Below are 25,220 nucleotides of genomic sequence, written 5' to 3' on the forward strand. Positions count from 1 at the left end.
TGACACCTTAGTGCCTCTCTGTGGCAGGTATCTGCCCCGCTGTTGGTGTGTTTCCCAGATGCTTCAGGGTTAAATGCACCTGAAATATCAGTGGGGTTCATTTAACCTATAGAAGGTCTCCCTGGCCCCAAGTCACTGAGGACCAGGGAAGCAACAGCTGCTGTTTTGGTGCCAAATGGAAAGAAATAGCTGAAACCTCAGGAAGTTACTAATGTGCTCATGTCACCATCCTGCCTGTGTTGAATCCAACCCTGTTCTGTCAGGAGCGGATGAGATACACAGGCCTGGGGCTGTAAACAGCAAAGGGGAAAACCCCAGGTGGGGCTGCCAAGACACTCTGTGGGGTTGAGGGGGTCTCCACTCCCACCCCCTCAAGACCACAGCAATGGCATGTCCCCATGCCCCCATCAGGATTTCTCCTGTGGTGCCACTGGACATGGGAGCGTTGGGGCTCAGAATCTGCTGCTTGGTCAATGCCATGTCCATGCAGAGCCAGTGTTGTTCCTGCAAGGAGTGACTGCCCATCGCAGCCAAACAGTGCAAATGAAGTGGAAGCAGGCAGAGAAGGATCCTCATTTGCCCTGGGGCATGTTGGGGACAACCTGTCTTTGCCTCCTGAAAGGTCTCCCAGATGGGTGCTGGCTTAGCATCTCCCCTTGCAGCAATTGCCCTGCATCCTTTTTTCTGCATCTTGCAATGGTGGTTTTGGGCTCTGGGGGATGATCACAATGCAGCCCTGTGTCCTCAGTGCCCACTAAGTGCCATGCCAGACCCCACTATCCTGGAAGCCCTGGGACCCTCAACCTGGATTAGCCCCCCATTTTTTGGCCATATGAGGGGACAAGAACAGGTCCTATCCATGATGCTGGCTTCCCCACAGGTGTTATTGCAAACTGGGGAACCTGGAGGGTTCCTAGCTCCCTGATGGACCCGTAATGAAATAGTTGCACCCAGGGAATCGTGGGGAGACTTGGCACCAAGACCTCTTCTCCCTGCAGCCACGCTCCCTCTCTGGAGGGCCTGACTGGGCAGTGTGCCCATACACATAAGGACCTGACCCCTCACAGGGGCTGAAATATTTTCTAACAGCTACTTCTGTAACATTAGTGAAATCAAAGCAAAATGTGTCAAAATACCCATTAAGACACAGTTAACTTTCCTTGTTTCAAGACAAAGTGTCTTTGCCTGGAGGCAGATTTCGGTTTTGCTGCACGGCCGTGGGAGACTATTGGATTACAGGCAGCACAGAGCCAGATTTTGCTCTCTTCAGGGTAAAGGCTTTTTCTAATCAGGATCAGTTTAATTCTGTCATCTGAATTATTAGCTTGGCTTCATTTCTGGCCTGTGCAGGAAGGAGATGAGGGAAAGGAGCCGGTTGCTGGAAGAGGGGAGGTGAGTGGGGAGAGGGTCCGAGCCTTGAAGGTCAGAGTGTCTCCCTGCCTGGGACCTGCTCTTTGCACTGCAAAAACCCTGTGTTTGTATTTTAGATGGTGACTGATGGTGGAAGGTGTGAAGGTCTCCAAGGGCTTGACGGCTATGGATTAGGCCTCACTGCATGGCTCTGCCATAGAAGAACATCAACCTGATCTACTGGTGGGGAAACTGAGGCATGGGGCAGAGACCAGGGATGTGGAGCTGTGGTGCTGGCAATGCTGAGCTGCCTTTGCCTGCAGAGAAGTAAGATGAATTCCTCATTAAATAGAGGAGACAGCAAAATCCATTCTTTCTTCCCGGAAAAAACAGCATCTTTGCATCCTGGTGCATGTGTCAGGGGAGGCTATTTGGGCCTTACCACATCCTTGCTTTGAAAAGGATACTTTTTTCCCTTCCCTTTTCTTCCCCCCCCCCCCCAAGAGTGAGGGTGCATACGGAAATTTGAAGGCAGTATTTTCCATATTATTCCTCCAACACCATTGCTCCCCATGTTGTGGGTCCTATCTGAGGTCCCCATTCTCAAGTGGATTCATATGCTTGTACTCTGGACATGCACAGTCCTGCTGTCTTCAGCCCAAGCCCCACAGGGAACATTTTGGCTGTTTAACCTGCTCAGAGGGCATTGGGCAGCAGCAGCAGCAACAAATAACAACTAACTTGGTGGGTGTTGCTGATGGCATCATAAGGAGAGTGCAATGGGGAACGTTAGCATGGCAGTTCTGACAAGGGCTGGCCTTGGGTGAAGAGGCTGGGCAGCACATCCCAGGCAACCAGTGACCAAGGTTTGGGTTATCTGCACCTCTGAATGGCATGAAATCAGGCTGGACTGAGGCATCAAAGGAAAGTTGGTGCTTGCTTTTGCAGGGAGCAGCCAGCTCTGTTGCCTGTGTGTTCCCAGGTGGTTCCTCAAAATGAGGGGAAAGTTGCTAGGATAAGGATGGTCCCATTTTTGTTTCACCTGTGCAATTAAGGGGAGAGGGGAGCCTCGTTTCAGCCCATGAGCTGCATACCTGCTTGTCCAAAGGTGGCACCAAGACACCTAAAAAGAGAGGATGCAGGCACAGGCAGTGTGATCAGGATTAGCCAGACCACCAAAGCACCACTGGAGTGGCTGAGGCTTACAGGAGCATGTAAGGACTCCAGTGCTTCTGATTTAAGCCATTGAACAAATCCACAAGCGAAGGCTCCTAGCATGGGGTGATTCTGGTTCTGAGGTACATGGGCAAGTGCCAGGAGCACTACAAGGATGGTCTTTGCAAAATAGAGGGAGGAGCTGGAGGAGGCAAATGAGTGAGTCCACTGCTTGATGTGAGCACCTGGGAGTCCAGATCCCATCTGAAAAAGGGAAAAAGGAATTGCTTCCAGCTGTCTCTAAGGAGCAGAGGGTCTGTGAGGAAAGGGGTTGGTCAGGTCGTTGCTGGGTTAGCTGATGGGAGGGCGCGCAGTCCTGCAGCCTGCAATGAGCACCCTTGGGAGACCCCAAGCTTTCTCCTCAGCTGCTAACATCTGCCCTGCAGCTGGAGTGCTGACTGCTGCCCAAGAGCACTTCCAGAGCAAGCAACTAAAAAAATCAGCATAGTGTGTCCTCTCCCTCATTCCATAGGGGAATGTGGCTCCTCAGGTGCATTTACCTTGGGGTAAGAGGTAATTCAATGAGACCTTCCCCATCCCATGGCAGTGAGACATGCCTGCTTAATGAGCTCTCTGCTCTTCAATTACTCTCAGGCCATGGTTGTTCAGAGGTCTGTGCCCAGGTTGGCAGAGCTGGAGAAGATGGATGAGTTGCAAAACACCCGGGGAGTCCTTAGCAGGTCTACTATCAAGTAATTTCTTACTGGGTTTTAATAAGGTTTCCTTAACAACCATAAAGAACAAGAGAGACCTAGCTGGTACATGAAGGGTCTTCAACCCATTAGATTTGGGGACAAATCTGCTGCTTGCAACCTGGCTTGGCCAGTCCTGGGGTGGGGGCAGGGAGATCCAGCACAGGGTAGGGGGGTGATGTGAAAAGCACTGGGTCTGGCTGATTGGTGATGGGAAACCCATGACTGGACCCATATTGGTCAGCAAGTAGGGGTCACACATGTGGCAGAGCTCAGCTCCAATGGGATAGGAGCTGATGTGATGTTTTTGGCTTTGTTCCTTGCTGGCATAATCAATCTTCTGCAAGAGATGCTCTCTGTTTAGGATTTCTGACGTTATCTCATTCCCACTGTCAACTGCAGGCTGAAAAAGCGTCCCAGCACTTTAATTTTTAGCCACTTATGCCCTGAGCATCTTTGAAGCCTTGGCCTCATGCTTCCATCTGCACCCATGCCTCCTCACTGATGAGTGGCTGTTGCACAGGGAAGCCAGCCTGTGTCTTTGGTGTCTTGCCCCTGCAAGGTGCTCCTCTCCCTGTGGCCTGCTTTGGTCTCTGGAGTCCTTTAAGTCCTCTGTGTCAGAGATTCTCTTTCCTCCTCAGTCAGGAGCTGATGGTTGCATGTCTGAGTCCAGGAACACAACAATCCTGGAGTCCTCTTTCCCTGGCCTCCTTAATCTGATGGAGTCACCATGCTGGCTTTTATGGTAGGCCCAACATTTTTCCAAGGTTACCTTATTTTGTGGGGTGAGCTCATTTGTATTTGGGATTGTGCTGTATATTTTAAGATATATTTTAAGATCGAGGGTTGTGAGATGCAATGCCAATGTGCGGGTTGATGTTGAGAGTCAATGTTTCTTTGGGCCACTGCTCACTGCTGTGAGGATGCATGAGGTACCAGCTGGGCTGGTGCCTCTTTGAACTTCACCAATATCTTCCAGTCCAGTCTGTGTATACTGTAGTCCCTTTCCCTCTTCTAGAAAGAGGCCAAGAAGATGGGAGATGGTGTGAGCTCAGGCCATGGGAGCTTTCACCGTCCAGCATAAGCCACTGAACCTTGGTGACAGGGATGGTGTTTCCCAGGGCTATCAGCTTGGACAACCTGCAGCCACCCTTGGCAGCTGGCCAATGCCTCCATTGCACTTCAACAGTGCTTATTCCCCAGGTAGGTTGGTGCCACCTCAAGCTCTGTCTTGCAGCTACTCCTCGGTGAGTGCAGGCCACGTCTGTAACCCCCATCTGGGCGTTTCATGGTGTGCTGCCACCCACTTATGGGAAAGGGACCTTCTCCCAGCTGCTGGGGGTGGGCAGAGCTGTGAGCAAGCTGGCTGGGCTGCTGTGCCTCAAAAGCTGGCTGGTACTGGCTCCCCTCACCCCAGGGTGCCTCACCAAAATAGCTGCTATGGAAAGAGATTTGTTGACTTTTTTCTTTTCCTTTTCTTTTTCTTTCTTTTTTTCTTCCTGTACTCAAACTTCCCCAGACCTCCTCAGAAGGCTCTGGCATATCATCCTACAGATGTGGCATAGAAGCCCTGGTTGCAAAATATATCCGGCATGGCAGTTGGTAGTGTTGTGCAATCTCCATCAACTTACGGAAACCACTGTGAGATACTATTAAAGAGAGACTCCGGCCCCATCCATCACTCCAGCCGCAGTCACGTGTCCTGCTGTCAGGCAGAAGGGCACAGACAGGCAGTACAGGGGCTGTAGGCACCAGGAGAGCTTTCCCTTGCAGAGGGTGCTCTTGTGTGGGGGCGGATGGGGTATGACCATTCTTCCGTCACCCTTTGCTGTTCAGACCAGATCTGTTGCATTGCCACTTATGTCCTACCATTAAATATTCCTCTTCAGTGTCTGTCAGCACTGCTGGTTTCACCCCAGTGGTCAAAATCTTGGCGATTGTGAATGGCCATCCAAAGCTCAGTGGGGAAATGTGGCAGAGATGATGGTAATAGTAGCTCTGAGAGGCCAGACATGGGATGGGAACATGATAGACGTTGTTCAGATCTCAACACATTTCCTTTTTCTTAACCCAGCAGAGACCTTCCCACGGCTTTTGTGGCCCAGGTTGTTCTCTGTGTCAGTCAGCGCAGTGTATTCAGACTGTCCTAGCACGAGACAGCCTGTGCCACCACAACTGACACCAGCAAGCATGTGTGAGAAGGAGCTGTAGCAGCTGGAGACCCCAGGTATCTCCCTTGCAGGAGAAGGATGTTGTGCAGGTCAGAAGATGCTGTAGGGACTCAAAGCCAGAGGACAGAAGGGGATTGGAGGTGTTTGCAGGAACAAGGGTATTCATGCTATTCCTATGCAGCTGGCTGGCTTTTTTCAACTAAAAGGGAACCCAACACCAAATGGGGAGCAGGACTCTACCTGCCCATGTGCAGAGAGGCTCGTGGAGACAACATATGGGCTGGTGTTCTCTGTTCTTTGGAGCTCTTGCTAGTTGCCCTCCCAAATAAGTGGGACCTTGGCTGCAAGAGGGCACTTAGGCAACAGCCTGGACCTCCTGGACTGGCAAGAACATGAAGGGTTGCGAGGATGGACTGGTAATCTTCAGCCGTAGGCAGACTTGGGTAAAGGACCACAGGACATGGGTCTCACCACCCTTACCCATCCCTGTCCTTGGGGCACCTTCCCCAGCAAACCCAATGGCTGAGGCAGACACTACAGTGCACTGGGAAGGGACACAGCACTTGTGCGAGCAGCTATCGCTCACCCATCACTGACGAACACTGCTCGGCATGGCACCCTCTTTATCACCACAGCTTTATTGCACCTTATTGCACGGCACCTCCTACCCAGTTCACTCTCTTCTCCTGAGCCACCTCTTGCCCATCTCACTCTCTGCAGGCATATTAAAATCCCTGAGGTCTGCCTGAGAGAAATTGCCACTGCTCCATTACCCTGCTGTCAGCATCCGCTGCACTTGTGAGAATCAGGCTCTGCATCAGAAAATAATAAAGGCAATATTATGAACAGAGGGGAGAGGAGATTAAAAAACCTGTTTAAAGAGCCTTCTGCTCCCTGGGCTGTTTATTGCACATCATGACTTTGAGTTATTTTTGTTGTCACTGAAGTTGGACTTTTAATTTTTCTCTGATGGTCAAGTGACTGGTTTGTAATTTCCCTATGGTTCTGAGAATTAAAACAGGCTGTTTTTAAAAATACTTGTTGCTTCCCAAGATCAACTAGCGATACCTTCTCTGCTAGCTGAAGTGCTAATTAAATCCTTTATTTGGCCAGTCCACATTCAGTGCATGCACTGAGTCCAACCTTGAGGCTGAGCCAAACTCACAGTGGCAGAGACAGAGCTGCTTGGGGAGGACTTAACGTCCCAGTGCTGGGCTAGTTCTGTTCTTCTCGGGATCTTGCTGTCACACTCAGGTCTATCTAGGTTGTTTTTTTTTTTTTTTCTTATGTGATTTACTTTCCAGGGTGTTTTGGTCAGTTTTCACCCTTAATGTCTTTGGCTCATGAGCCTGCTGAATTTCACAGAATAGTTTTCATGCACTGACATGTTTGTGCTGGGGTTGGCAGCACTATAAAGAGAAGGTATTTAAATCCTCCAGCCAAAAATGCTGTCTCTTCCACCCCCATGCCAAATACTTTATCTGTGATAGGAATTTTTTTTTGTTGGAGGTAGTTTTTTAATTATTGGCTAACTGCATACATAAATCCCATGAGCTGTACAAGCAGTGCTGGGTGTTGGTGCTGTGGAGCTGTCACAGGCTGATGCCACAGTGAGGGCTGCATGGGCACGTGGCAGACCTGGCTTTGGAGAGCATGTGGTGTCCAGCATGGACATGTGGCTGCTGCCGCCTGGGTGCTGCCTGCCTTGATGCAGAGCCCATCTCTGTAATGATGGGTTTGTGTTATACCTCCCCAGTTGAGGGGATCAAAGCTACCTGGGGTGACTTACCTAATTTTATTGCAGGTCTTTGTCAAGCCTGATAAGTTTCACCAACATGAATCTGGGATCCATCACATAAGCATCTTTGCCTGCAGCTCCAGGGCAGGTGTCTCTTCAGCTGGCGCAGCAGCAGCGGAGGAGGGTCAATCTTGGAGTCATTGGCTGGAAGCAGCTCCTGGAGGGCTCCAGGACTGTTGTTGGCACTAGAGCAGCTCAGCTCTGGCTTTGCTCAGTCAAGTCCTGCAGACCTCCAGGGGTGGGACTCCTCACCCCTCTGGGGAGCCAACCCATGCCGCACTCTTATCCTGCCAACAGCAGGAAGGAACAGGTAGGGATGAGCACAACACTGTGTGCAGCTCCTTCAGGCACAGCACTCTGCCACGGGGCCATGGCAAACACCATCAGTGTGAGGGCCTGCTGGAGAAGGATGGGCCATGACAGATGCAGTTGCTGACCTCTCTACATGGCAGAGCTACAGGCACTGTCGTGATGCCAGCCGTGTGTCTGCATTGGGGTTACTTATTGCCTGAGATGCAAGTGCAACCATACCTGTGCAGTGCCTGCACCCAAAGGGTACCAGAGGTCAAAACCAGTCTCAGGAGATACTGCTTCATTTTGATTTACTGTCCTCTCTTTCCCCACGCTGCTCCCTGGGGGTTAGTGTGGGTGGAGCTCTCCCAAAGGTGAAGAGGTTGCCTGGCTTTGCTGGAGATAAGCCCAGGTCCAGTCCCTGCCCACTGCTGCCTGAGTGAGAGATCTCTGCCTCTCCTCTGGTCCATCCCTCTCCCTTCTCCCAGTCCCAGGCAGCAAGGTTTGGGACTCCCCCACCAACAGGTCATACTAACACCAAAGATTAAAATAATAATAATAAAAAAATCCCTGTTTCTAAAGAAAACTCCAGGCTGAGTTTCCCATCTGGAGGGTAGGGGACGGTTGCTTTGTAATCACTCCTGGCTTACTGTTGAAAACATCTTGGTCAGATTTTTATCAGTGCCTGAACAGGAACAGCCTTGAAGGACTGTCTCTGGGGAGATTAGGTGGTTGCCTACAGTGCACGATGCTCCTGCCAGGCCTGCTGAGATGCATTTTAAGTGACACTGATTTGGTGCCTGGCTGGGGACTGGCATCCCTGGTGTTCTGTGGCAGAGCTGGGTGGCTGCTGTCTGGCCTGGGGAAGACCTTTAGCTGTTGGATGATGCCAATTGTGGGGTGTAAGCTTGCAGTTGACTCCTGCTCAGAATATCAAGGAAGGGCTGGGGATACCTGGAAGAGAGGTAGGATGAGTTTACCCATCCTCAGAGTGAGGTGAAAGAGGAAAAGGGCAAGGAGGCTTGGGGCTGCCCTGCAAGGGGAGGACTGGTATTGGGAATGAGGTTTGAGCTGCAAAGTGGGGACCCTGCAGGGCCCTCTGATGAGGAGGCATCTCCACTGCAGAGATGAGGTTGAGGTGAGACCAGGCTATATGAAAGGACCTGAGCTGAAGAGATTTGATCCGTGGTGTTTCTGAGCAGCTTTGGGGCTAAGGTGGCTCCCAAGGAGGTTACAGCATCCCCCAGGGGCAGTGATCGAGGCTGGGAAAGGAGCCTGTATAAGAGGAGGTGGATGTTGAAGAGCAAGAGACAGCGGGTTTGGGCTGGGCTGAGTATACAACGGGCAGGGAAGAGACAGAGCTGGTCCCCTGGGAGCGAGCCTTGGTGATGGGAGGGGAGGCTGGATGGCAAGGAGAAAGAAGAGCTATGCTCCCACCAGGCAGTTAGCACAGCTCTGGGACCCCAAACACCGCAGGGATGAACTCTCTTCTTGGCTGATGCTGCTGCAAATCATGTAAGAGCATGCTAGATGATCTCCACGGAAAGGGCCTGACCCAAAAGTCCAGGCACTAAGCAGGATGGGTTGGCTTGCACTCCCCATGGCCTCAAATGCTGATGTTGTCTCCCACTGCCAGGGCTTGTGCCATTCCTTCCCTTTGCCCTTGCCATCCCATTCTTTTTCATATCCCTATGGAAAGAAAACAAGCCCCGTGTTCCAGCAGCAGCACAAAACAGAGAGGAAGGGGGAGAGCGAGGCCGTGGCTTGCCCCAGCCCTTTGCCACCTGGACGGTGCTTGTAGCTGGGCTGGGCGCATTGGGCAGCACTCAGGGTTTCCAGTAAGGCCGGGGCCATGGCAGGGGGCAGGGACGGGAGCAGGAAGTGTGCAGCAGGAAGCTGGCCGCCGTGCTGCCCGGCATTCCTGCGTGCTGGAAACCCGAGTCATGCTTCCTGCGGCGTGCTGGGAGTGCCTCCGCCCCGAGCAGTGCCTGCCACAAGGCTGGATGCAGCCCTGGGGCTGCAGGGCCCCTGCTCTCAGGGATGGGAGCAAAGCAATGCTTGGTGGCTTTGGTCCTCAGTGCAGGGTGGGATGCAGCCCAGCAGCCACCCGCTGCAGTCCCTCTGGCAATGATTGCACCCCAGTGCGTGCAATCGCACCATGTTGGGTTATGCCGCGGTGAGTCAACAGCTAACAGCAACAGCAGACAGCACATACATGTTTTAGGTGACCTCAGTGTGGCAACAAGCAGTGCCCCATGGCAGTGAGTCCCAGATGGAGCCCCGTGCCCCATGGCAGTGAGTCCCAGATGGAGCCCCATGCCCCCATGGCAGTACCCCATTGCTCCTCTCCCACTGCAGGCTCGTCCCAGCATGTCTGCTCCATGCCACTCACCTATGCTGCTCACAGGGGTCCCGTCTCCTTGTGCACCTCTGCTCTGCACCTCCTGGGGTTTGGCCCTGGGAAACCCGAGCTGCCATGTGTTAGGACAGTTGGCAATGGACCCATGCCTAAGGGAGGGCATTATTTCCTCTCCTCCACTCCCATCCACCAGCAGGGCTACAGCCAAGAGGGGGCTTATTACCATGCCCCCTCCACTGGGGTTTTCTCCTGCCTATCCTGCTGACTGCAATCCAGGCAGGGAGTTGACCCTTCATCTCTTGTCCCAAAACCTCCTCCATACCTATGCTTTGGGTTATTTCCTTTAAGGTGTTTGTGCTTTAGCTGGTAAGACCTTGACTGATTAGTAATTATTACAATTATATTTGCTTTCCTCCTAGATCTCTGTGTTTCCCCCTCACTTATGCCCACATCACGTTCAGTTAATCAATGCGCTGATTAAAGAAGCCCAGGCTCTGCACTGGCGCAACAGTGAGTCTCTGAGAGGGTTTTCAGCTTTGTTCTCCTCCGACAGCCCACCAGGTGAGTTTGATCCTCTGCAAGTTACTCATGTCCAAGTTTACCCCTGCACCAGAGAGCCCATCTAATGCTTGTGTCGTGGCTACATTTCCTCTGGCATCTTGCAGCCATGCAAAAAACACTGCTGTTGCCCTTGGTTGTGACATTGCTGCTGTGTCGGCCTGTTCTTTCTTTTAGCGTGCGGATGAGATTTCCCTCTTGGGGTGCTAGGAAGTGTTGTAACAGACGTTCTGGATAGTGCTGAGCATTGTCAGTGGCAGTGTGAGGGGTGGGATGGCTGCAGGAGCTCCTGCTACCAAGCTGGGCTGGCACAACTGGCAAGGGGGAAAAGCAGATGGGTACAGGTGGTGAGAAAAGTCCCACTGGGCCACTGTTCAGATAGAAAGAGGGTCCTGGTGTTCCTGTTTGAAGCTGACACATGCCAACATGGCATAGGAGTATAAACCGGAGCAGCTGAAGCCCCACAGCTCACACAGGGGAAAATCTCAGGTTCCCAACCAACATTGTGAGGCCAGTGCAATGTATTCTCTAGGCCCAGAAAAATTATTTTTCTGTTATGTCTCATTCTAGTACAAGTCTAACTACCCTGGTGAACAGAGCGAGCCTCTTTGCTGCAGCCTTTTTCCAGCACAGCTCTGCCATGGGGAGAGGGTCGGTCTGGTTCAGCTTGCAAACCCTCAGTATTTTTCCAATGACAGTGCAGGTGCTGGAAGTGTAAGCTTGCCAGCTTAAGTCTGGCCCACCAGCAATCTCTCCGCTGCCTTGGCTACCTTTCACAGCACACCTGGAAGCAGACTGATCACTGTTTAAAAGCCAAGCTCTACCTGTGAGTTTCACCAAGCCCCTCGAGCACAAACCAGCCCACAGGCTTTGATGGGTCCAAAGAGGCTTGCAGCAAGCCTGTGTGAGTGCAGTCCCTGTGTCCCTGCCACCTCAGTCCAGCGGCAAGCCCCACTTGCTTAAAAAAAAACACCCAACCCAAATTCCACTCCCAGCTTTCTCTGGCTGATCCCCCCCTATGGAGGGATCAGACCTCTGCCAACCTGCCGCTGTAGGAAGCGGGAGTGTGGCTGGTGGCTGCGGTTTCCCACACGGCTGCTTTCCCAGCTGAGATTGTAGGGCTGGAGTAATGAGTTACCCAGCCCTCTGAGAGGAGAGCACAGTGGGAGCCAGTGGTGTTTCCAGGGAAGGAAATCCCAGCGCTTCGTGAGCACCACATAATCGCAGGCAGCAAGGAGCAGGAAGCGTTTGTTAGGAAGGAGCGAGGAAACAGAGCCACTGCCTCGACCCAAGCACACTTTTTAGGACCGGAAAGTGGGAGTAGGAAGGCATAAAAGTGCTTTGAGCTTCGCAGAGGATTGCAAAGGGCAAAGGGTGAGGGGAGAGGGAACAAATACCGGCGCGGTGCTCAAGGCGGGGGGAGCCAGCATGTGCGTGCTGTGGAGGGAACTTCACGGTGGAGCTGCTAATTAAATAAGAAAGGCTCGTCTCCATGCTTGTTAGGCTAACTCAGCAGGGATATTGCAAAAGCAAATTCCTCCCAGCAAGTGTAATTAGGGGGCCGGAATTCCTCTGGTTCCTTGTCCTCCCTGCGAATCCTGCTAAAGCCATCAGTGGAGGACATGGGGTGAAGGGGGAACACGCAAGTCCTGTGTAATAACAACCCCCCTCCTGGCATGGCAAGGATTTCACATAAAGGCTTGACATTTTTCTCTCTAATTATTCCAGGGTGGAAAATACGCATTCAACAAAACAGGCTCCCTCTCTGGGCTGGGTTGCAGGACTGCTTCCCCCAGTCAATGTGCTCGTATTGGAGGTGGAAAGAGGACTGTGAGGGGTCTGGGCAGGGCACCGCAGCTCCCAGCCCACAGGACCTGGGAGGCATCCGCGCACAGCACAGCATAGTGGTCCTGGATGGTGCTGCTGAGCTGTCAGTGATCTGCCTTGTCTTCCTTGCCAAGGGGCACGTGGCTCTGCCCCAGCACATCGCTGCAATGTATTTCAGGGTAAGCCTGGCACATTGTGGCATGTGTTGCTGTGTCTGTGCCAGTGCCGCCAGTGCAAAGGAGGATGTTCATGGGGGGCAGCATATGAAGACATGTCTCGCCTGGCACTGGGAGACACCAGGTACCTCTGGAAACATGGGGACAAAGGGGAATGTGTGGCATGGGTGGAAGGGCCAGGGGTTGGCTGGAGGGTATGGAGGGCATGGATGGAGGGTGAGGGGTTGGGAGAGGAAATGTGGGGGGAGGAGAAAGGGTGAGCCTGGGACCTTAAAGAGCAATTAGTCAAAGCTGAATTGTTTTTCTAAACTCTTAATGAAAACAAAGAGTGGGGCATGGCCCAGATGGTGCCAGGGGATCAAATAAATGTCGCACTCAGGAAGCAGCTGCTACTGGGAATGTTTCCTGCCAGCCCTGCTGCTGCTCACAGCCACTTTTATTATTTGTTATTTTTCAGGACTGCAGCTGGGGTTTCCCTCCAGCTGTGTGGAAATATGCTTAAGGCTGGTCCACACCAAGTGGCAAAGGGCCTGCTAGGGCTTGTTCCTGGCCCATGGCAGCAGGCAGCCCATGGGCATGCAGTCTCTCTGCCCAGCATCAGCAGCCACCCTTCTCCATGGCAAGCCCTCTGAGGGAGTGGTATTGTCCTCCAGCTCCCACACAGCCTGGTCCAGCACCATCCCTGGCTCATATGTTGTATGCCTTTATCTTCTGTAGGGTTTTATCTAAAGATAGTGTCATCTTTCTCTGCCCAACCCAAGTATCTGCCCATGGGGGTTCAACCTGTCCCTACTCTGTGTGGTTGGTGTGAACGACCAGAAATCAAGAAATTTGACAAAAATGAACATTTTTGGTGTTGTTTTCATCTGCCTGCTTTTTTTTGGAGCCAGAGGGGGTGGTCTTTCTGTAACCCCAAGGGCTAGAATACCCTTGTGATATAAATCATAACCAAACAAAAGCTCCCCTGACTCCAGCAGCTGGGATTTAAGAAAAGCACCAAAACCAGCCAGATTAGCTTACTAGCCATGAGCTGGGAGCCATGGGCATTAGTCAGCTTGAGACCTGGGAAAAGGTAGCAGAGAAGGGATGTGTGGGCCAAGTTGATTGTGGAGGCTGGTGTCCCTATGATGGAGGGGATGGTGGCTGAATGGAGGGGGACTGTGCTCTGTCCCCTGTGCTGGCTTGCCTCATCCAGTCCACCAGCAGCCCCTTTACTCCCTTTTTTTGGGGGCACAAGAGACCCTACTATCTCACGCACACTCTTCTGTGCACATCAGTCATGAGAGCTCAGGTTGTGCCCGTCCCACAGATTTTCTGGGCTTTCCAAGGCTGCTGAAAATGTGTGTGCAAAGACTTGACCTGGTAGAGCAAAGGGATGGTTAGTGCTACCATGGAGGGAAAGAGCAGAATGTGCACTTAATCCCTTATTAGCCAGCAGAGACTCTACATGGGGCTGCATTTTCATGGCACTAAACAGTTGGAAAGCTGGCTTTATAGGGAAGTTGCTCCCAGATCAATGCACTTTTAAGATGTAAGGACCATGTTGGTTTGGTATGTATTTAAGTATTTTATGGGGAGACCAGATGTTGGGACCATTCAGGTCTCTGCTAAGGAACCATGTGCTCAGCTCCTGCCCCTTGCTTTCTATATGTGGAAAAAATATGTCAAACATGCAATGTTATGGTACAGTGTGATGTCTAGAGGATCTCATTTTCCACCCAAGCCTTTCTCTGTGTGCCCAGGAGGATGAGCATGGATGGTTTGCTGAGGCTCATAACTGGCTTTCATCCAGTGTCCGGCTCCAGGGTGGGGTTGGATACCTCTGAGCAGGTTGCTCCACTGCTCAGGGATGGGGATTACCCCAGACAGCAGCTATGGGGGCTCCCTGTGAGTTCCCAAATGAAAGGAAGGAGCTGGGCAACAGGAAGCAGCCATGGAGCAGCTGACACCAGCTAGTATGGTGCAGGAAACTCCTGTGTGCCCAGGGTTCAGCAGCACAGCCCTGGTGCTGTGGTCTGGCACGCTGGCAGGGCTTGCTATCAAGCCATGTCCCAGGAGACTTGCTCCAGCCAAACTGTTGGCTCAGGACATTGCGCCAATTTGGAGATGCCCACCAGGGGTTTCAGGTTGTGTCAGGGTGGGGGGGCTGTTTCCTGGCTGTGACGACCAAGGCTTTGCCAACTTGTACTGGAGACACTACTTCCCTGCCCATCATAGCATGTCCTGGGATTTGCGTTTACGTCCTCAGTGCTGTTTGATCCACTAAAATTGCAGCTGATCAAAGGGGCAGTTTACGAGAACAAAACACTGGGTGACTTCCTCTGGTGGTGCCAGAGGCAGCCCTTTGGAGGCGAGAAAAGAAGAAATCTTTTAACTACTGAGTCTCTTGACTCCTCAGCTGCGTCTGTGGGATAGCCCTGCCACACAGCCTAGGCAAGAGCCGAGTGATAGAGTTTTTTAAAAAAAGTAAATAATATATATATTCTGACAGATGACCTTGGATTTCCACTTCTACACACACACACATTTTTTAAAAAAAGGAAAAATCTGCATTTCCAGGCTTGTGAACAAGCTTTGCTGGTGCAGTAGCTCAGAAGCAAAAGCCCTCAGTCAGTCATCTACTGAACAAGTGCAGAGCAAAATCCTGACAGGCCCATCATGTTTGGGGTTTGCACATGGGCTGGGAGAGGGAAATGACGGCAAAAGCAGGGACATCTGCCAGCCGGCCACAATCGCCCTGTTCCCTTTGGTCCCATGTTTCTTTTGATGAATGTTTTGGTTGTTAATATAAGATTTAATTTAATTTTGCTTGGACAGGGGAGGAAAGAGACAGCTAATTATGGCTCTCCTGCAGCAATAAGCATGCAGCAGTGGCCACACATTGCCCTCCCGTCTGAGACATGGGGATTGCCACCAGTGTGGGAAGAGGTTTGGCCAAGGTGGGTGCTGCCAGGCTAGATCTCGGCTGCAGACTCCCCCATGGTCCCTGTGCTGGGTGACCCTTCAAAGCTTCCCAACTCTGAGGTCTATCTAGTGAATCAGGAGGCTTGCTGTCAAACAGGAACCATGTTGAACAACATTTCTGGAAGCTGGAGCATCTTCCAGGATGGTTGCAGCAACCCTGATGGTCTCAGGAGTGGACAGGATGGGCTTTTTGGAGGGACTGTGTAAGAGTGACCACCACTCTGAAGGGAGCTCAGGTAGGGGTTCAGAGCAGCACTCCTGAGAGACCCCTTTCTGTGCTGGTCAGAACACTGAAATGCTGAAAATTGAATAGGTCCCACTGCACAGAAGCAGGAGGAGATGGGCAGACAGTGGAAAGTCACCCGGTGGTGGGAAGCATTAAAGAGGGCTGGGCAGAGGGGTGGTCCCCACCCACCCACCACACTGGAAAAAACTCACTCCCCAGGTAGAGGAGGAAGCTGGCAGTGACAATGCGCTCCGGATGTCACCATGCAATCAGGGAGGCTATTTATAGGTCACTAATTGATTAGGGCAGCCACAGCAGGAGGAAATGACTTTCAGGAGTGACAGAAAACCACAGTGCCCAGACAGCTTTGGAGAGGTCTCGGGGAGAGCAGAAAGTCCTGAAATGATCAAAACACTTTGGAAAGAGGTGTTTTGTTGGGATGGTGCCTGACTCAGGGTACGGCCTGAAGAGAAGTTGCATATCTGCTTATGCTGTTTTGGGGGGCCCCTTGGTAGGAGAGAGCTGTCATTGGTCTGGGAAGCCCCATGGAAATGCTGGTAGCTGTACTTTGTGCTGGGGCATGAGACGGAGCTTTTGGCTCTCCTCTGTAGCCATCCCCCAAGGGGCTTTCTAACTCTTCCGAGTTAGAGGCTTTTTTCCCAGGAGGGGCTCTCAGAGTTAATTCATTAAAAGCCGGTACATCAAACTGACACCAGCTCAGAGAATGTCTTAAATGCCAGCTGACATCTTCCTCGGTTGGACACTTTTATTCCTTGACTTCTTGAGCAAGATATGTTCCCACCAGCCAAGGGTTGACCTCACTGTTGGCCATTGGGCTACTCAAGTCAGAGCATCTCAGAGCAACTGCAGCTTTTCCTTACATCCTGGAAGACACCAAGCTGATCTCAAGAATAAACCTGAGCAATGTCATGTGCCTGTGACAGGGAAGAGCCTGTTTTCTGGAGGCCCTGATGTGAGATCCCAGCCTGCAGGGAGACAAATAATGGGCACCCAGTCCGGCCATTCTGGGGCTGCCTGAGGCAAGTGTGCTGAGCTGGTGTGAGCTGCAGGAATGCACTGTCTCTGAGTCCACTCGTTTGGAAATGGTGCTCTTTTCAACGGTTCTGTTATCAGATGGAGCATTTCCTTCATCAGTGTTAATATCCATGTAGTGAAACAATGAAAGGGCTTCCTATCAGTTCCAAATAGGACGTGAAAAGCTCTCAGCGTTAAGAGTAGAGGATGCTGGAATAGGGCAATGGGAAACGCCTGAGTCACTGAAATGCCTCTTTGATTCCATGAGGCTGATATGTTCAAAAGGGAAGAAGAAAAAAAATAAAAAGAGAGAAAGCAGAGCTAGTTAATGATCTGCAGGACAGAGGACAGGAAGGGCCAGCACTTGCAGCATGGGCCCTGCAGAGGAGGGGAGGCACAGAGGGATGTCTGGCAAGGGCTTTGGAAAGTGGAGAGTGCAGCAGGGAACTGAGTGCAGTGAGCTGCCTAGTTTGTTCTCAGAGAGGGGGGAGGCACAATGGAGAAACCCTTCCCCAGCCTAACCCTGTGCCCCTCATCCTGCTGCCTCTTGGCCACTGCGTGTCAGCTTTGCCCTGCCTTGCCTGAGCACTTCTGGGCCCGTGATGCTGGACCAGAGCCGGGCTGTGCAGTGCAGTATGGTGTAGGGTGAGGAGACAGGCAAGGGCAATGCTTTCCAGCAAAAATTGGAAGGACTGAATGTGTCCCTGATGCTCTGTGCAGGTGTAGGATGTAGCGGTATTTTTTCTTCACATCTCCCTTTTGCACTGGCAGACCCAGCTGGGCCAAAGCTGCTGGATGAGTGTGGAGGGGCTGCTCTCAGACTTTGTTGAGCAGCATTGGCAGTGATGTGAGGTTGTCCTCGGGGGTCCTGGTGCATGGAGGCAGCACCAGACATCCTCCATCCCACATGTGGGAAGCTCGCCTGCAAGCTGCCCCTGCAGCCTGTGGGATTTAGGCTGTCAGTTCTGCTCAACTTGGGGCCAATGAGATACAAAACAAACTTTTAAATCACTGTGATTTAATGCTCCATCCAAGTGATGCAAACTCAGAGTAGGGGTCTTTGCAAAGCACCCAAGGTCACCAGCCCACAGGACAGAGGACTTGACCCTTTCCATTGCCTGTTGTCCTGGCTGGAGGACCACAGCTTGGCCTGGAGCTATGCATGCAAGCAGGACTGAGGGATTTGCTGACATTGGGCAGCACCTGCTGTCCTGGGGCAGAGGGAGCAGGATATCCCCAGCCTGCAGAAATCCCTGGCCTGGAGTGGGGCAGGCAGCCAGGGCAGCATGGTCACTGGCTGCTCTTCTGCTGGAACTGAAGGTCTCCCTGCCCATCCCCGCTGGCCAGGTGTAAATCTCAAGGCCACCAAAAAAACACACAGGCTGTGACATTTGCCAGGTCAGGGGCTGCAAGCAGATTTTCTGCTGTTACAGGAAGAACTGCAAATACTTTAGATTTAACCTGTTTTCTCTCTGTTTTGCAAGCCAGCCCCAGTCTCCTGCAGGCAAATACCCCATCGGGCATAAGGACAAATGCCTTGCTGTCAGTTCCTCAGTGGAATGAGGTAGGAATTGCAAAAAGGAGGACCCAGAGGAGAAGAGGGGTCAAGACCTGCTCCTTCATGGTGGTAAGAGCACTTGGAGCTGCAAAGCTCTGATTAGAATAGCATAGAGTAGAATAGTTCATTTGGAAGGGACCTACAATGATCATCTAGTCCACCTGGCTGACCACTTCAGGGCTGACCAAAAGTTAAAGCAAATTATTAAGGGCATTGTCTAAATACCTTTTAAACACTGCTTAGCGAACAGCAAGCTCCTCTGTGGGGAGTAGGTCTCTCCCTGCCCTGAGAAGCACCACGAAGGGCTGCACCCAAGGGGCACAGCTGCTCCCTGCACAGAGTGGTGGAGCTGTGCACACCCAAAATCTCTCCTCTCCTGGCTGCACAGCCACAGGTGGGAGGTGTGGAGGTGTCCCCTCACTGGGAGGTGTGCAGAAGCCCCCGTGAACCTGCTCTCTAGGGTTGTGTCCTGTCCTCCACTCTGGCTTGCCCAGGAGATGCTTCTAGCTCTCAGCTTTCCTCGCTCCATGGGAAGCCCGGCCCCAGGGATACCAACCTCCAGGCAATGCACAGCACAGGCCAGCCCGCTGTGGCTCTCAGTCCCACACAGGACAGGGCAGCCCTTTGTGACAGGTGAGAGAGGAGGCAATGAAAAGCCAGTGGGAGATGTGCCAGGGCTGGAGGGAGCCCAGCACCGGGGGTGAAGGCAGCTGGGGAAGACTCACACACAAAGGGCCATCCTGTCTTCACACCTGCAGGGCGGCTGGGGCGCTGACAGGGGGGATAATGCCACTGAAAGAGGCACATTGATGTCAGATAGTGGCAAGGTGCTTCAAATAAAGGCAAGTGGTGCAGTGACAGGAGACATGCCTGGGCTTGACCGCACAGAGGAAGGTGGCCGCCATGGGCATAGGCTGGGGATGGTGCTGGAGACCCTGCGGAGGGTACAGGGGGAGGCTGGTTGCCTCTCCTCTGTCATGCAATGCTCAAGCCTAGGCAGTAATTGGGTGCTTGCTGGGATGTGTCTTGGCCAGTCTGTTTTCTACCACTGTGGGAGAAATTGGTGGTCTGTATGAGCAGAGACTGAAGCTAGGGCTTGGGCAAAGGCTTGGAGAAGCTCTCAGAAAATGCTCCCCCCATCTCCATGTTTTTCTAAAATGAACAGCAGACCCCAGCCCTTCCATCAGGTCTTTCCAAGAATATGCCAAAGTCCAAAATCAGAAACCACCGTGGGTTTCCAGCTGCTTTTCCTAATAGTCAGGTGTGGCCGCGTTTGAACCCAGCATCATGCTGTTCCCTTGGCTTTCTGTGTCTTGTCCCGGGCTGCAGGCGGCCCCTGGGTGGGGCTGGGGTGCTGCAGGAGCCAGCATGGTTGAATTCAGGTGGGCATTCAGCAATGTTTTGTCCCCACCACATTGGTGGGTTTCAGCACGGGGCTATGGTGGGCACCCGCCACCAGAAGGTGATGAACCCATGCTACCCAGACTTTTCCTTACAGCATGCACCAAACTGCACTACTTCTAACCTCAGAGCACCAACATTGCCTCTGTTGGGAGAGACGTAGCCAAGGGCTGTGAAGCTTCTCCTCCTCACCAAGAGGACCAGGAGCCCTCATGAGCTGGGGGGCCCTGTGCTGTGGGATCACCTCCTTTCATTGGGATGCTGGGATAACATCTCCCTTGGGTTCTGCTCCCTCCTGCCCATTGTGACCAGTGCAGGGACATCTATGCCTGCTTCTCATACATCCCCCTGCGGGGGTCAACAGGGCTTCGGGATGCTGGAGGAGGAAGGGGGACGTGTATTAGAAAGCAGGTTGTATATTTAAGCAGCTTTAACATGCCTTTGCCCAGCCTAACGTCCCAGCTGCTTTGGGCATGGCCGGGACTGAGCCTCGGGTGCTCCCTGCAGCCGCCTGCCCCGGCCACGGGCAAACGTGGGCGGATGGTGCCCTCCTGCGGCCCGGGGCCGGGCCCGCCTTCATCCCGCAGCACGGCCGAGGCCGCGGACCTCCCCGGCTTGTTGAATCAGGGTCAGGGCCGGGGAGTTTGGATGTCTCTTCTGTTCTTTTAAATTGTTTTTCGGGATGTTTTCCCTTTTCTGGCCTCTGCTTTTCCACGGCTTCCCATCTGCTGAACTCCCACCTCTGTATGGCAGCCAGGGGATGGCTGAGACACTGCACAGGCATCGAGCTTCTCCTGCGCTGCTCGGCCAGCCGCTTCCCCAGAGCGGAGGTGGGGGGGTCCCTGCAGCCTCATCCTCATCCTCTGGATCCCTCGTGGGGCCCCGAGTCCTGCAAGCTCCCCCTCAGGTGTGGCAGCAGACGCTTGTGTTTAGGTTCAAGGGATCTGGGAGCCATCCAGCTCTGGGTGGCAGCAAAGGGTGCATAAAGGGATGGGGCGACCCTGAGGGGTGTCTGCCAGGTCAGGCACCCTGTGGTGGGCTCTGTTCAGTGCTTGGGTGTCCCTGTTGCAGCCACCAGCATGCCTGGCTTGGGCTCTGATCACGTCCCAGCACGTCTCTTTCTTGTCCCAGCTGGGAAGGGCTGGGTCCCTGGCCAGCTTGCCTGTTTCCATTACACCCCACTGCTAACCAGCAGCCTGTCCCTCACAGGGTGGGGGGGCGAGGGCAGCAGCTCTCCCCCAGGGATGCCTCCGTGACTGGCAGGATGCCGCAATCCTGCTCCCTTCCCGCAGGGACCAGCCACATCCCCCTGCTGTCCTGCAGGAGGGAAATGGAGGAGTATCTGGGTTGGGCATCCCCGGAGCCCCTTGCAAGCCTCACCAAGCCATGGGCCCTTGGTCTGGGGGAGGTAACGAGCAGAGCCCACTCAGGGTTGCAGGAGCCTTTTGCTCTGGCTGGGTTTTGCTGCAGCAGGGGAAGGGGGAGATGATGACCTCCCGGCACCCCCTCCAACAGGCTGTGCCATCCTACCGCACATTCATACTGGGCCAGTGGTGAAGGATGCCTCCTGGAGCTGTCAGGGGTTGACAACAGAGGACAGAGGCTCCCAGCCCTGCCCCACAGATGGGTGCAGGCAGGGCTCCCTTCAAAGCAAAGTGTGGGTGCTCCCCGGCCTGCTGGGATTAGAAAGTTAAGGGCTGGCATTGTTTTCCCAGGTCCAGAGGGGGTGGATACCAGGCAGGATTAGTCTGGCAAAGCTTCCAAATGTGCTCAGAGGGGCACAATAGGACCTTGAAGAGAAGAAGCTGCACTGATGACAGAAGCAAGGAGTGTCTCTCAGCAGCCTCTGCCTCCTGATGCAGGCAGGATGCACTTGGGGCAGGTGCTGCTGCTCTGCAGCTCTGTCTCTGCCAGGACACTCTTCTCTGTGTTCTGGCCTCCCCCTGGGATCACCCCAGCACCCCTGGTCCTGCAGGAGGGTTCATGGGGTGCAGGGCTCTCTGTGGCAGGGGAAGAGAGGAGAGGTGATGATGGTGGGTGATCTCAGTGCCTCTGCTGCTAACAGCCCAGATAACCCCTGTGAGTCCATTGGGTATGTGCTGCCCGTCCCTGGCTGTGGAAAGGGGTTGAGCCTTTCCCCCCAGGACATGTCTATTAATGGAGCATGTAGTTACTTGTATCACTGGTCAGATATTTGCTTCTGAAGTTATTGGTTTTATAAATGATATTTAGCTCAAGAAGAACTAAATGCACTGTTGAATTTGGGGAGTCTGTCAGTACCTTGGGGCAGAGGGAGCTCACTGTGGCAGGGAGCACCCCCTCTGGCAGGCAGCTCTTTCCCAGGCCATCTCTCTGCCACCCAAGGCCATTGCTGCCATTGGGGATCTCTGGAGACCCAGGAGACCCCTGGGATGATGGGATGGCACATGTGTGCAGGCACCAGCAGAGCCTGGGAAAAGGGGAGCGGGGACATGCAGGTAAACAGGTACTGTATGTACAGGGGTTATTTCTTCTTTTTTTTTTTATTCATTTGCAATTGGGAGCAATTAGGAACTAAAACCTGGAGAGTGACAAAGCCCTTGCATTGTTGGGTTGCTGCTCCCGAGGATTTCCCCACCCAGAGACCCACAGCAGCACTGTAGGGGTGGCTGTGTGGTCTGGTGCAGCTGTGGAAAGCATGATCATAAGGGGACTGGCAACCAGTGCAGGCAGCCAGCTGCTGGGTGGCACCTCTGGCCCAAAAACATGATATTCATGGGCACAGGTGGGGGGCCCAGGCCTCCTCGAGGGGCTGGATGGGCTGGATGGATGGGCCCCAGCAGCAAGGAGCAGACAGGGCATTGCCTGTGGGGTGCTGCTTCCCTGAGGTTCAAGGCGATGTCCTGAGCAGGCCTGTGCCTGTACATGGGATTTCCCAGAGTGTGCAGGACCTTTTCGTGCCAGTTCAGTCATGCGCCTGCTTACCAGATTTTTGCTGAAACCTCAGTCACCGGGAGCCAAATTTAATTGAGGAGAAAGGTGTGCCTGAGCAGAGCTGTGGAGTTTGGCAAACCAGTGCCAGGGGCATTTACTGCAGTGTAAGGAGCTGCTCCATCAGTGAGCTGCAGTGATTGCCCAGGCTCCTTCCTGAAACCACAGCTTTGCCCAGCAGCACGCAGCACCAGCTTTTGTTTGTCTGTGATAACTTATTAGCCCTGATAACTCGTTAAGTGGTGGGGAACTTGAGTGTATGCTATCACCTGCCTGGCCTAGCTCTTCCAGCAAGGGTCACACATGGGCTTGGCACCATCCTGCTCTGCAGCAGCCTGGCTCACACAGCTGTGCCCAATGGAGGCAGGTCTGTGATGTGTCGTGGATGCACCTGAACTGCTGGGAGAAGGCAGACATCCACCATGGAGCCTTTGCCTTACCCATGGCCTGTCACAAGCTATCTGAAGCACTGCAAATCAGGCTGAGAACTGAAGAGGCTCAACACACTTCAGACTTCTTACCCACCTGGCCCCAGGATGGCTGGCCTGGAGCAGACACACCAGAGCCAGGCTGCACTCTCTTTGGGGAGGCTGAGGGGATCTTGCTGTTGGCGTGGTCTCACGGAGCAGCTGGAGCATCCGTTAGGCTGCATAGGGCTGGCATGCCGTGTTTGTGAAACCCGCTGTGCTTGCGGTTGACCAGAGCGCTGAAATAAGCCCGGCCGGAATTGGTGCACTGTTCTGTATCCTGATGTGGTGAGCAGCTCCGACCGGCAAGGGTGGGGGCAGCCCCACTGGGGAGACTGGTGGCAGCAGGACTGTAGGGGCTTGGCAGCACCGGCACGAGGACCACATGCAGGGCCCCGCCAGCGCCTGGAAAGCTCAGCCTGGCACTAACGGAACTGTGATAAAAATGAACGTGACCAGGACAGCGGCAGGGGGGAGATTAATGTCAGATTGTCAGAGGGGAGGAAACTAAGCCAGAGAGCACTCAAACAGATACTACAGCGCACTGGGGGGGCGAAGGGGGTAGATGTTGCTTTTCCCAGCATTGCTGTGTCTGCAGATCTGCATCCCCCCCTACAGCCTTTGAGGAGAGAGGAAGAGATGAAGGGTTTGCCTGAAGGACATGCATCACCTTTGCCAATCCCTGTCCTGCAAATACTCTCACCTCCGCAGGTGGGGGACCTGCCCCTCCATACCGGCCTGAACTCTAACATTAGCAGCTCTTGCTGCCTGACACGTTGCTGCACATCTCCTGTGAATCCCTACCCAGGCCAGGTTTGCTGGTGTTTCCCACCAGCAAAGCTTTGGCTGTGATGGGAGAACGCTTGGCTGCAAGAAGGTGCTTCACCACGCTGCCTGCGGGAGCAAAGCTCCCTTCATCATTGCTATCAGCTGCTCCGGCCTTGCCTGCATTGCCAGAGAAGCATGGCTGTTCATTGTCTCCCACACTGCCTGGTCCCCTGCTACTACTACAGCTTCTCCAGGACCCTGCAGCTTCCAGCTGTGCTGGTACAAGAGCCTCTTGGAGGCCTTCCTTGCTCCATCACCTTTGGTGACCCCAGTGGTGGCTTTCTCTCCAGCCCTCCTTTCTCAGCTGCTCTGTCAGGCAACGTTCATGTCTGACTGGTCACACACTCTTTATCACCTGTATGAGGCAATCCATGTCCCTGCCCAGCCTCCTGGCATCACCTTCCCTCCCTGTTCCCTGGCTCTTTCTACATCTCTCCCAAGGCGTGCCCATGGCATCATCCCAAACAAAAGTCTCACCAGGTTAGGTCAGAGAAAAGACAGCCTCAGAGCAGGGCTTAACGAAATGCTCACAGGAGCTGGGCTCCAGTGTGGCTGTGCCTGCCCTGTTCACACCTTCGCCCCACGTTCCTCCCACACCCCTCCTACTTCTGCCCCACATCCCTCCTGCACCCCTCTCCGCATGCAGAGCGTGGGGTTTGGCTCTGTGCTGACCCGGCTGAGCCAGCAAAACACCCCAAAACCCCGAATCAGGGTGGGCAGAGGCAGGGGAACAAGGGTCCACCGCCTGGAAGTGCCTCCGTTTTATCCCGTGTCCCTGCGGTCAGCCGCCGCCCCGGCCCCGCGGCGGGGCGAAGCGCGGGCCTGCAGGGACACCTGGTGGCGGCCAGCCTCGCTGCGGCCCCGGCTCCCCGCCGCGGGGACCCTCCGCGGGCAGGATTGCGCCCCGGGGAGCCGGAGGCAGCCACAGGGCCGGCGGCGGGCGCCCGCCTCCGGCCTCCCGGGAACCGTGGCGGGGAATCACCCCGCTGAAATCCTGGGGTATGGCTGTGAGGGGTACGGAGGCTTTTTTTATGTACAGTATCCTCCAAGCAGCTGCAGCTCCTTCTTTTCTGCAGTAAGAAGGAGAAGGGGAACTAAAGACTTTTTTCCTCCCCTGGGCTGGGTGAAGAGTCAGGCAAAGGCGTTTTCCATCTCAGCCCCTTCCTAGTTTGGTTTCCTTTTCCCTTCCTTGCAGGTCTGCCAGGAGAGTGGATGGATGAGCCGGCTACAAGCACATGTTTGTGTGCCGACCAAGCTATTGTCAAGGCGATGCTTGCTCCTGTTTGTGAAGTTGGAGGTGGCCAGTGGCGGTGTGGGAGCAGACAGTCCCAGGC

At 53.7% G+C, this 25,220-nt stretch overlaps 1 long non-coding RNA gene across 1 annotated transcript; it reads left to right on the forward strand.

The window, feature by feature from the left end:
* Positions 1-1,495: 1,495 nt before the first annotated feature.
* LOC142058334 (uncharacterized) lies at positions 1,496-13,221 on the forward strand. Its single transcript, XR_012660915.1, has 6 exons — positions 1,496-1,677; positions 3,903-4,002; positions 4,276-4,460; positions 10,296-10,437; positions 12,163-12,440; positions 12,895-13,221. It is a non-coding gene; the product is annotated as an uncharacterized LOC142058334 (long non-coding RNA).
* The last annotated feature ends 11,999 nt before the right edge of the window (positions 13,222-25,220 follow it).

Source organism: Phalacrocorax aristotelis, chromosome 6 (genome assembly GCF_949628215.1).
Source record: "Phalacrocorax aristotelis chromosome 6, bGulAri2.1, whole genome shotgun sequence".
Lineage (NCBI taxonomy): Eukaryota > Metazoa > Chordata > Aves > Suliformes > Phalacrocoracidae > Phalacrocorax > Phalacrocorax aristotelis.